Here is a 10,848-nt window from a genome sequence, read left to right as displayed (position 1 = left end):
CTTGGGGGGTGGGAGGGAATTTAAAGGGGGGAAAGTTAAGTTGCTTTGAACTGAGCTCAGGATCCCCCAACCCGGAAAAGGACCTTTTCTCTTTGTTCTTAATCTAAAGCAGGGGTGTCCAGACTTGGGAACTTTAAGACGTGTGGACTTCAACTCCCAGAATTCCCCAGCCAGCATTCTGGCTGGGGAATTCTGGGAGTTGAAGTCCACAAGTCTTAAAGTTGCCAAGTTTGGACACCCCTGCCCTATGGATACCTAGAACCTGAAAAATGATTTGTGGATTCTGCTGAACTTTGTAGACACTAGAAGGGGCACACAGGAAAGAGGACATATAAACGTGGGGAGTGTGGGAAAAGTTTTACCTGAAAACAAAACATTGGAAACCATTACAAATTTTGGACCAGATCAGGAGTAACTGGTAGTGGACATTGGGCATTGGTGGTCAAACCAGTAGGGACTGCTAGCTGGCCACGCCCCCAAACTGGTACTCAGTCAGTGCTCAATCACCCTACCCAGTCTCTACTTTCAACCGTTCCAGCCTGCCTCCCCTACTCCCTTCCCTGTGGCCCGCAGCCCTGCCATGCTTGCCTGCCTTCCACTTGGTGGCCCCATGGCCAACTTGCTAAGGTAGGCAAGCGGAAAGCTGCGTGGAAGGCAGACAAGCATGTCCAGGCTGGCCGGTTGCGGGGAAGAGACCTAGCAGACTACTTCCTTCCCAGCAGTGCTGCTATGCTTGGCTGCCTTCCATGCGGCCTTCCCGGCAGTCCCCGATGCCCTCTTGCATGCCAAAGTCAGCGTCCAGCCTGGCCAGTGGGTGGGCTGGCAGCCCTTGATGGAGATGCAGCAGCTGCTCTGGGGCTGAGAGGGGAAGCGGCGGTGGCTGTGGCAGTTTGGGAGGTCAGGGGTCAGACAGATGCCCAGGGGCTGCTGCACATGCGTACCACCTCCCTTCCCAGAGTACTTTCTTCCTTCTCCCTCCACTGAAAGAAAGGAAGAATATCCCGCCGTCTGTTGGTGCCACCGCAGTTGATCTGGCAGGGGGAACAAGCCCCCGAAGGGCAGGGTGTGTGCTGCTGCTGCCAGGCACATCTCAGCAGGACAACTCCCTGTCACGGCACAGTTCTGGGATTGTGGAGAGGCCAAGAAAGTTCTGCTGCCCTGCTGCTGCCAGGCACATCCGCGCAGAACTCCCCGGGAAAGCTAGACCATGTATGTGTCTGTGTGAGTGTGTGTGTCTGTCTGTCTGTGTCTGTGTGTGAGAGAGAGGGATGGGGTGGGGAAGAGACATAGAAAGAGAAAGAGAAAGAAAGAAAGAGAAAGAAAAAGAAAGGAAGGGGAAGAGAGAGAAGAAAGACAAGAAAAAAGAAAGAAAAAGAAACTGGACTTATGACCACGATTGACCCCAAAATTTTGGTTGCTAATCAAGAGCGTTGTTAAGTGAGTTTCGCCACTTTTATAAGTTGGCCATGCCCACCTGGTCAAATGACTACCAAGCCGGAGCGACTCCCACTTCAAATCAAAGTTGGGTGCTGATCTTCTGTTAGGAGAGAGTTAAAGCCATCCCCAAAGCCACTTTGGTCCCAGAAGATTTCGGTGAGGCCTGCTAGCACCAAAATGGGTGTGTCGCGCACAAGTGGGGTGGTGGTAGAGGAGGGGATCGTGCGCATGTGCAAAGGGTGGGGCCTGCGGGGTGGGGCATTGGATTATGGGTGTTGGCACGCACATGTGTACTATCTCACACACACGCCCACTTTTGGCACCCAAGGGAAAAAAGGTTTGTCATCACTATCCTAGTGGTTAATGCCAGAGCTCAAAAATAGGAGACTGTGAGTTCCAATCCCACCTTGGTCCCGAAAGCCAGCTGGGTGACCTTAGGCCCGTCCCAGTTTAACCCACCTTACAGGATGGTTGTGAGGAAAATAAGAGGAAGAAGATGTGTTGAATGTGTTCATTGCCTTGAGTTATTTGCAAAAATAATAAAGCAGCAATAGAAATAAAACATTAAATCATTTCTATTTTCCAGTGGCTTGGCAATATTTTCAGGCTTATTTCCGTTTTTGGCTGCTCCCCCAAACTGTCTTGGGGTCTCTGGGGATTAGGAAACCAAAGAATGTGAGAAAATTCATCCATGCTCAGAGACCTCCACCCAATTTAAACTCTCACGATGGTCAACATGTAATCTCTGCACCCGTGGCTATTACAGATCAGTGTAAAACTTGATGACGGATGAATTAAAAGATCCTGGGAATAAAATTAAACATTTATTATCCAGTTAGGAAGGAACACCAAAAAAGTAAAAATACCACAAAAGGTAACTGTACATTGCTTCTCGTTAATGGCACTTTGAACGCAGTTCCGAAAACAAAGAAAACTAAATAGGGCTTCTCCATGGACACATACAAGCGGGCGCTTCCATCGTGCAGAGGAATGAGCAGAAGAAATGAGCAGAAGAAACCTCGACACCGACGCCCAACGGAAAAACAGAAGCGGTTTCGTTGCACGTGGTCGTAGCTGGGAGGGGAAATTGGGTGCGGGGAGGAGCCGAAGCTTCGATAAGGGGCGTGGCTTACAAGGCGGAAGCGGAATCAGAGTGGAGAGCAGAAGCCCCTCCCACTGGCTGGGTCTCCGTTTTCTTCCGCGCTCTCAGGTAAGGCTGTTCTCCTTCCAGGAGATCTCCCTACCGGGAGGAAGGGAGCTGCGCATCCCGCTCTTCGGCTTCTCGGGGTTTTCCTGGGGGAGATTCGGCTCTGGCGTTGCCTGCAGGGATCGGCTCCATCCCTTCCCTCCAGGTGTGCCAAGGGGGCTCCGTCCCCGCGCTGGATCTGCCCCCTCCTCGCCCGGCCAAGGCTCCCCGGGAGGATCCGGGTGGATCCGGGAAGGAGTTTTGGGGAGATTGCTTTCAGAAGGTCTCTCTATGAGTTATCTGAGCATGTATATCGCGCAAGTGCAATTTAAAAAATAAAATAAACGGAGCTTTAAACCATTTACTGAGGTTTGTAAAGTGGTCTTAACACAGACTGGTCTCCTGGCAATGGGGAGGGGAGGGTTTGGGGGAAAGAAAATTTAGTTTAAATTAGTTGAGTTGAGCTCTTGTTTTAATCTACAAGATATCCTCTTTCTTTGAGCTCAAAGGAAAAAGGCTAAAAATGAAATAGTTTGATTTATGCTAACGTTTACTTTGCTTCTGCTTTAAAAAGCTGTGTATAATTTCTAAATGTTATAGTTTTCTAGATTTGCCCAGAAGAGGCTATGATGGGGCAGCCCCTCCTGGGTAGATGTTTTAGAACCCACAAACTTTAATGACGTTTTGAGGGTGATCTTGTGAGCAGCTGATAGGACAAGCTGATGTCCAGAAGATTGCCTTACATAATTGTAAATATTTTCCAAAATGTTTGTCCAAAGTAGCTGTAGGTCCCAGGATGCCTGGAATTCTTATGGCCTTGCAGCCTCCAAAAAGAGCAGGAAAGAGCAGCCCTTTTCACTGATGCTCTTTCCCACCTGATCTCTCTCACCTGCCTTTGACTTTCTCTACTCACAACTATGCATTGGTTCTTCTTGGGCTTCCATCTTGCTGGTTTCTTCCATTTTGGCTTACCAAGATGTTCTTGAATCACGATTCTCTCTCCATTGTTTGTATTGTATTTTATCCTATCTCTTCCAGGTCATTTATAGATTAATGTCAACATCTGAACCTTTTTCACTTGTCTTTGCAGGAGACAAAAGACTAGCGTTGCTCTTGGATCGGAGCCCACCAAACTTGTCTGGTACTGCGTTCTAGAGAATTTGGAAATTGTGGCTTGTTGGAGAAGCAGCTTTGTGCACGAAGGGCCATTTGGTCAGGCAATATTTAACTGGTCAGCGGTGAAGGTCATCCCTGGCCTTGACTCAGAGGGGGAACAAGTAACCCAGAGACCTCTTAACTATAAATTTAAAGGTGAGTAAATAAATCTTGGTTTGGGGATAAGTTTTTTTCATCTTTCTTTGTCAAAACGGCAATGCTACCAAGATGCTGAGTGAAGGTGTAATTCCTTTAATCAATATTTGTTGAAGAAGCCACTCTTGGTGGAGTTGGAAGTGGAGCCTGGTCAGAAGGCCACAGAATGGGGGAGTTGCAATAGCTGGATGCATGCACCCCTGAAGCCAGAAGAGGCTGCCTGGGGACTCAGCTTGAGGTGGGGCTGTTGCTGTCCAGCTTTTATCCTATCTCTCCATGGGGAAATGTTGTCTGAGCCCAAACTGCGTCTTGTTTCAGCAATACATTTTTAGCGATTATGTGTGCAAACTTTTCTTGTTTGTGCCTTGTCCCATAATGCACTTACGGTTACAGTTTAGTAAGCTGAAGCACTTAGGCCTTCTACCTAAAGCTTAAACATTAATTGAAATTCTCTGGATCCTTTAATGGGGATTTGGGGCAAATTTATCCCAGCATTAAACTATGTCACAGTTCAGGTTTTTTTTTAAAGTTCAGGGCTGCTTAGGATGACAAATTGGGTCTTCCATTTCACTTTGGGGAAGCCCCCTATAGCTTTATTTGCCTTGATCAGCCATGGTCCTTTTATGAGTAACTTGGCTGTTGCACTTGGAGAAGGATGAAATTGTTAAATCAGAGCCATTTTCCCCTCTTCCTTTTCTGTCTGATCTTCTGGGGCTGTCTCTTTTAGGATGGCCTGGCTGAATTGCCCCTTCTAATATGCACAGCTTTTTGGTTGGACCTGGTTGTGCTCAGGGCATCAGACAAGCAGATGTGGCCCCAAGGAAACTCTTAATTTGAAACAAAGTTTTTTTAATTTTTTTGTTACATATTTTAACTTCTTTTATAAACAAAGTGTTGTCCGGGTTTTCCCCCTTTACATCTTCTACTATTCTATTCGCATAGTTCATTTTACATCATATTTTCATTTCACATTTCAGTCATCTTATTTTCTTCCATATTTTCCCGCTTAGTTTTAATTTCTTAATATATAAACAATATCATTATTTGCCTCTCCAAATTAATCAAACATATCATTTTCATCTATTATTCTGCTTTACTATTGATAGCATATATCCTCAAATTTAATTTTATATAGTAAACATTTCATTTATTTAATTATCCACAATTAATAGTATTAATCTACTTCCCTCACATATTGACTGTATACCAATGGCTATATTTACCAAGTTTCATCCTATTTTACTAGTAAATCCTTTTCCTTCTTTCCTCCTTTCAACCATTTTCTATTAGTCTCTCAGGAACTTCACTTCTGTTATATTCTCTTCTTTCCACCCATTTACCTACCTTTTTCTTTTTCTTGTTGAAATTTCTATATATTTTCTTTCCAATCTTTTTTCTCCTTTTTAATTCTATTGTTTTAGTATCGCTCACCAGTTTCCCTCCTCCCATCTTTCCCCATTAATCTCACCTTTGCTATTTAATTTTCCCTTTCTTGGGGCCACTTCCCTCTTGTCTCCTTTCAGTATGTAACTGTAAATCCCAGTACAATCATCTAAGTATTTTTCTTTTTCAATCTCTTTTTCTTCTATAGTATGTTCTTCATTTAGTCCCTTTTCTTTCTCTTTTTCCTTGTTCTAGTTGTTCCCTTTGAGTTTCCACTGTTTTCTTCCCATTTAGCGTTTCATGTGCATTTTTAACATATCAAGTAATTCATCATGTATCCAAAATTCCATAGTGTCTGCTTAGTTAATTTAACAAATTGTTTAAGTTTTTTCTTTTATATCACATTTACTTAAAGTTCTTTTTTCCTTTCTTATTTCCAATTGCTAAAGTCCAATTCCACTTTAATTTTTTTTTCTCTTCCAATGAGATAGCAAGTCCAATCCACAACACTGTTGCAAAAACAAATCTTCCTTGTTGTTTCATACCCTTCAAAGTATCTGTATCTTGCTACAATCAAGGTCAAGTTACAGCTGTACTTTCTTCTGTTATTTTCTATTTAGTCTTGTACTATCCTCTACTCACCAGTAGATGTCTTACTTTCCGCCATAGGCAATGTGTTCTAGTCCGCTAGCTGTCAATAGCTGTCAAAATCCGTATTTATTCCACAAAAAAATAGAAAAAAGTAGAAAAAGAAAGAAAGGAATCCCCCCCCCCCAGTTCTTTTATTATTTTTAATGTTTCCAAGACCAAATTTGGGAATAAAAATCATCTAGGGCAGGGGTGGGGAACTGTGGCTCTTTTGCGACTTGTGGACTTCAACTCCCAGAATTCCTGAGGCAGCTATGTTGGTTCTGGAATTCTGGGAGTTGAAGTCCACAAGTCGCAAAAGAGCCACAGTTCCCCACCCCTGATCTAGGGCATTCCATTTTAGTCTCCGCCCTTTCTTTTTTTTTCTCTGTTAAATCCCCCGTCTGCCAAATTTCCGCTCCGGGTCTCTTTTTTAATCCAAATTTAAAGTTCTTTTACCTTGGGTTGATCACTCTTTCACCCAGGTCCAACACTTTGTTTCAGCACCTCTCCTGCTCAAATAGTCTGGTCCGGTTTCCCTGATTTTGAAGCGGCCATTTATGTGGCCGCTGCCACTTCCGCTGTCAGTTTGAAGAACTTTATCTTGGACCTTTTGAGGAACTGCCAGTTCCTCTTTGGCCGTCAAGATGCTTCTTCTTTTTCCCCTGTTCCTCCAGAACAGTTCTGACCCGCAGGTCCCTCGCAGTGGTTTATCCAGTTGGGTTTTCGCAGAGCCCGTCAGAGCTCTGCTATTTTCCAACCCCAACCATTCTCATCGTGGTGCTTCCAGCTTCTCGCCCCCTAGGGAAACTCTTGATGGAGAAGCCAGCAGCTGCTTTGTCCCCTTCCCTTGTTGCCCAAGGCAGGTGTGGCACTTCCTACTAAAGGACCCCTGTGGGCCAGTTAGAGGAGTGAGCGTTGGCATAGATGATATTGTCTTAACCCCCAAACAAATGACGGAGTATCACATTGGAGGAGGTTGCTAGACTGAAGCAAACCCCACCTACTCCCTACACTCTTCACCCACTCACCTACCCTGTCCACTTTTAATTTGATATTACTGTACCTTCATTGTTTATCCTATTGTTCATTACGTAGATACTGTTATGTTTACACATATTCATTTTAATGTTTTTACTGTTGTAGGTGCCCCAGAGTACCCCCTCGGTGAGATAGGTGGCAAATAAATTTAAACAACAAATAAATAAACAGCATGAAGGAGAGTCGCATGGTTTTCTTAAGAGGAAGAGACTGAGCCCTGAAACGGATCCATGCAGGGAGAGCCAATGTGTCACAAGGAAGCCAGAATGAATTAGTCATGATGGGATGAAGCTCATAAGTGGAATAATCAGAAAAAGCAAGAAAGTGGGAAAGGAAATGGGTTGCTTATGCTAACCCCTTTCCTCCTCTTTTCCTTATGTGATGCCTTAATCTTTTGTGTTGCCTGTAGGTAGTCCTTGATTTACGATTACAATTGGGATTGGAAACTTGCTTGTTTAGCAGAGTGGTCATTGTGTGACCACTTTGTGTGAGATATCATGTGATGGCTTTGTTCAATTAGTGTAATTCTGCACTTACTGTTGGGGTTAAGTGATTTCACTGGTCATTAAGTGGATGGAGTCCCAGGTAAGAAGCACAGCTTTGTATTGGGGGGTGGGGGGGTGGCAGCAGGGGAGACCATCAGAGTCCCAGCATAGTCCGTGCTTGACTTGAGGGGGTCCTGGATAAGCTTAAAGATGCTTTGGTCCATGTTGCTTAGAAACCATATGGACCATGCGGCTTGGAAAATGGTGCAAGGTTGTAAAGGCCACCCAGTCTGGGGATTAAGGCCACATTTCTCAGTGGTACCAGTGACAATGGGCTAAAGTCCAGGCCTGGGGTCAGTGGCAGATGGTTGAAGACCGCAGACCTCCACTTAAGGTACCACTCTGGCATTTCTGCCTCATTGAGTGACTGAGGCTTCTGGGGTTGGCTGCAGCTCTCTTAACTGATGTGTGGCCTGCACTGGATCTCCAGGGTCTCCCCTATCCCCTTCAGGTACCCGTGCAGTTCTTCCATGGGTCTTCCTTCACTTAACAACACACAAAATCATTTAACAACTACAACAACAGAAGATTTTGCCTTCAAGAGATGTGGGGGCTCCATCACTGGAGATTTTGTCCAGGTGTTCTGTGGTCCTGGACAGGGTTGGACTGGAAGGCCTTCATGGTCCCTTCCGAATCTCAGATTTTATGATGCTCTATCTTTCTCAAAAGGAAATATTATTCTCTGTTTCTTTTTTTTCCTCACAGAAATAAAATATTGTGATCCAACCTTTACCTACAAGTCGATTACCACAAACAGTAGAAAATCAGTGCAAGGCAGCAGCCACCAACAAGTATGGAACGTGAGAAACCCTTGGCTCTCCCGTCAGACACAAGCAACACTCCAGAAAACCACCAAACAACTCATATATGCTCAGAGTGTGGGAAAACCTTTGCTTGCTGGCCCCACCTTTTGACCCACAGAAAGATGCATTTTCAAAGCGGATCCAGTCAAAGTTTGGAAGGTGTACTAAAACCCTATAAATGTGAGGAATGTGACTTATGCTTTGAACGAAAGTTAGAACTTCTGAAACATCAGAAAATCCATACTGGAGATAACCCTTATCAATGTCTGGAATGTGGGAAAGTTTTCCGTGCAAAATCCACTCTCAGGGACCACAAGAGAATTCACACGGGGGAGAAATGTGGGAAGAGCTTTTCTCGGAAGTCAGGTTTTTGGGCCCATGAGAAGATGAATTCAGGAATAAAATCTTACAAATGCTTTGAGTGTGGGAAATGTTTCACCCTGAGAACATATCTTCTTAGTCATGAGAAAACACACACAGGGGAGAAAAAGAAAAAAACTTACAAATGTTTTGCGTGTGGAAATTGTTTCACCCAGAGTTCAGCTCTTCGGAATCATTGGAAAACACACAGAGGGGAGAAAAATGTAAAGTGCCTCGAATGTGGGAAATACTTTTCCAGTAAATCAACCCTGGGGCGACATCAAAAAATTCACACCGGAGACAGACCCTTTGAATGCCCAGAATGTGGGAGAAGATTTATGTATTCTTTTGAACTTCGGAGACATCAGAAAGGTCACAAAGGGGAGGAACCCTATAAATGTGGGGAGTGTGGGAAAGGTTTTCTTACACGAAAAGACATGCAGAATCATGAGAGAACCCACACAGGGGAGAAGCCATACAAATGTTTGGAGTGTGGGAAGTGCTTTTCCCGAAAACACACCCTTACAGTGCATGAGAGGGTCCATACAGGCATGAAGCCATACAGGTGCATAGAATGTGGGAAATCTTTTGCTTATAAGGAAGTACTTTGGAGACATCAGCAAATTCACACTGGGGAGAAGCCATTTAAATGCATCGAATGCGGACAATTTTATCGTACCACATCAAACCTTAGAAATCATATAAAAATTCACACGGGGGAAAAAAGTTATAAATGTTTAGAGTGTGGGAAAACATTTGCGCGGTCAGCTCACCTTACAAGTCACAGCCAAATCCATTCGGGAGAGAAGCCCTTTAAGTGCTCGGAGTGCGATAAGTGCTTTTCTCGGAAAGATACTCTTTCGAAGCATCAGCGAATGCACCCTGGAGAAAAACCATAGAAATGTTCAGATTGGGGGAAAGGTTTTGCCCAACCTTCATATGCACAACCGAGATCACACTGGAGAGTAGCCTCACAAGTGGGCGGGGTGTGTGAGAAAACCTTTTGTTGCAAATCACAGCTAAAAATGCATCAGAAAGTCCATAGCAGAGATACACCTCTTGAATTGTGAACAACGCAGGGACACATTTTCTTTTTTCAGAGGTCACACCTTACCAGGCATTTCACACAGTGACCGAAGGGAGCTCTGAACTGGGATATGAAATCCTGTTTAGGGTTGTCAAATAAAACGTTTCATTGAAGTTTTGTTTTCATGGGAACTGTATGAAAGTACATAATCATCTGGCCTGAGATTATTATTATTTTTTTTTTGGAAAAAAAATGTTTTAGTCTATTGTCCAGCCTTAATAAAAGAATTTACACTATCCTATCACATTTTAATTTCTCCGGAGTGCACTTTTCTTACACTGTTCACTCCAGTGGTGAAGAATGCTAAATGAAGGCTTGGCTCAATTCCTGGGCTGAAAGATAATCATAGTTTAAGGTTGCTGTCTGACAGAAATGTTGGGCTTCATTGTGGTCCTAAGTCAAGGACTCCCTGTACTTGCTTTGTAAGCTAAAGGGGGTGAAATGTGTCAGGGAATTTGCCTAGGGAGATTCTCAAGTCATCCAGGCCACGGTTATTCCAAAGGTGCTTTTTTCAAGAGGCAACTGGACATTGTGGTTTTTCTTTGAAAGCATTTTCAATCCAGCTTTCTTGGATGAGAAGCGAAACATCTTCCAAGAAAAGCCAAAAAAAGCCAAGTTGCCTCTTTGAAAAAAAAGCACCTTTGCATCAGGGAATTTGCAACAACCGGTGACCAAATGGAATCGGAGACCCTGACAGGAACTTGTGTGCGGGTGTTTTTTAAAAATAAATAAATAAATATATTTACAGTAAACAGGAGAAGCAAACAGGATCATATCAAGTGAAACAACAGAACCATGAGGTAAATCACAGAGAGGACACAGGGCAAAAAAGGCGGGAAACAAGGAACCTCCCCCTTTTCACTCAAGACAACCAATCACAGTTTAGATTGCCTCATGCAGGGCCAGCCCTCTTCAATCAATCAACTGTAACCGTTCTGACTGGCTACACAACCTCCAGTTCCAGTTGTAAATTTAAATAATCTTGACAAAATGTAGGTTGGGGGCAGGGAGTCACAAGAGCTTATTTATTTATTTGTATTTATCTTGTCAAATTATTTCATTCCAATC

General features: G+C 44.0%; 1 long non-coding RNA gene across 1 annotated transcript; it reads left to right on the top strand.

Annotated features, from left to right (window-relative positions):
- Nucleotides 1–2,621: 2,621 nt before the first annotated feature.
- Nucleotides 2,622–10,298, top strand: LOC309398418. The gene is made up of 3 exons (XR_014176402.1): nt 2,622–2,647; nt 3,714–3,934; nt 8,236–10,298. It is a non-coding gene; the product is annotated as an uncharacterized lncRNA (long non-coding RNA).
- The last annotated feature ends 550 nt before the right edge of the window (nt 10,299–10,848 follow it).

This window comes from Natrix helvetica, assembly GCF_964273705.1.
Source record: "Natrix helvetica genome assembly, chromosome: 1".
In the NCBI taxonomy this organism is placed as follows: Eukaryota; Metazoa; Chordata; class Lepidosauria; order Squamata; family Natricidae; genus Natrix; species Natrix helvetica.
This window is presented reverse-complemented; position numbering and strand designations above follow the sequence as displayed.